Genomic DNA, 1,259 nt, shown 5'->3' with positions numbered 1-1,259 from the left:
TCATTCCTTCTTTGGCGACTCCATCCACACCTTTGGGGACCCCTGGAGCTGCTGGGGTTGGACCCCAGCAACCAAACATTTGCTTTTCCATCTCCCTGTGATTTGGCTTCCTCCCCTTTAAAGTCCCCAAACACTACCCACTTCACTTTAGCTCAAGACAGCATATAGGCCTCAACTGCCCTATCTGTCCTTGGGCATCATATTCTTATGGAACCTCCTTACATTTGTACATAATTGAATTGGATTATTTTCTCCTTTAATCAGTCTCATGTCAATTTAATTCTTAGACCAGCCAGAAGAACCCAGAGGGTAGGAGAAAGTTTTTCCTCCCTTACACACCCAAATTTTAGTCTTCTGGATTTTCTTTTAGGTAATTCAAATGAAGAAGAGAGCAAGAATTTTAGGTACATTTGATGAGCAGCTTAGATGTTTTCAGAGTTCAGGTAATAGAGAACAAAATAGAAGAAGCAGATGGGGAAAAAGGACCCCAATAAACCTCCAAACACTGTGAGCTACTCTGACTTTTAATTAAAAAAATATATATTTAATTGATTTCAGAAAGGAAGGGAGGGGGAGAGAGAGAGACATTAATGATGAGAGAGAATCATTGATTGGCTGCCTCCTGCATGCTCCCTACTGGGGACTGAGCCCGAAACCTGGGCATGTGCCCTTGACCAGAATTGAACCCGGGACCATGCAGTCCACAGATTGACACTCCACCCACTGAGCCAAACTGGCTAGGGCTGACTTTTAACCTTTACCTGCAGTAGTTTTAAGAATCCCTTGTTGAAAAAAACCAGTTGATTTGGTTGTACAGAGCTTTCAAAACTATTTTGAAGACAATCACTGTGAATGAGTAATTTAGGCTTGAATTTTTCAATTGCCTCCAGTTCTGTCTTGTGAATAGAGAACCCACCTCGCCTCAGCTACCAACCGAGGTACAAGCCTAGCTTATAAAATATTAATTGGGTGATATTCTTTCCCCAGATCTCTTAATGGCTTCTGACATTTTAATGGTAGCATTTTGGATGCACACAAAGTAAAGAGAGCTGAAACCCGAGGGACCACGCGTCCTCTATTTACATTTCAGAACCTCCCAAATGTATGCTTTGGGATGTATTCTACACCTAGCTCAGGCAAGCCTCTGAGCAAACAGCGTTGAAAGAGGTTAAGGATGGGTTTGTATAAGTTGTTCTTGCTTTATTTAGGCCCCCAGAAATGCAAGTGTCAGCACAAAGATTGTGTCTTGTTCCCTTCCA

General features: G+C 42.3%; 1 protein-coding gene across 1 annotated transcript in view; it reads right to left on the bottom strand.

Moving 5' to 3' along the window:
• Positions 1-1,259, bottom strand: part of PCSK2 (proprotein convertase subtilisin/kexin type 2) — a 243,590-nt gene that overhangs the window by 41,570 nt on the left and 200,761 nt on the right. The gene's annotated exons all lie outside the window — the stretch shown is intronic.

This window comes from Myotis davidii, unplaced genomic scaffold, assembly GCF_000327345.1.
Source record: "Myotis davidii unplaced genomic scaffold, ASM32734v1 scaffold608, whole genome shotgun sequence".
Classification (NCBI taxonomy): Eukaryota; Metazoa; Chordata; class Mammalia; order Chiroptera; family Vespertilionidae; genus Myotis; species Myotis davidii.
Note: the sequence above shows the minus strand (reverse complement) of the source record. Positions and strands in the feature narration are given on the sequence as shown.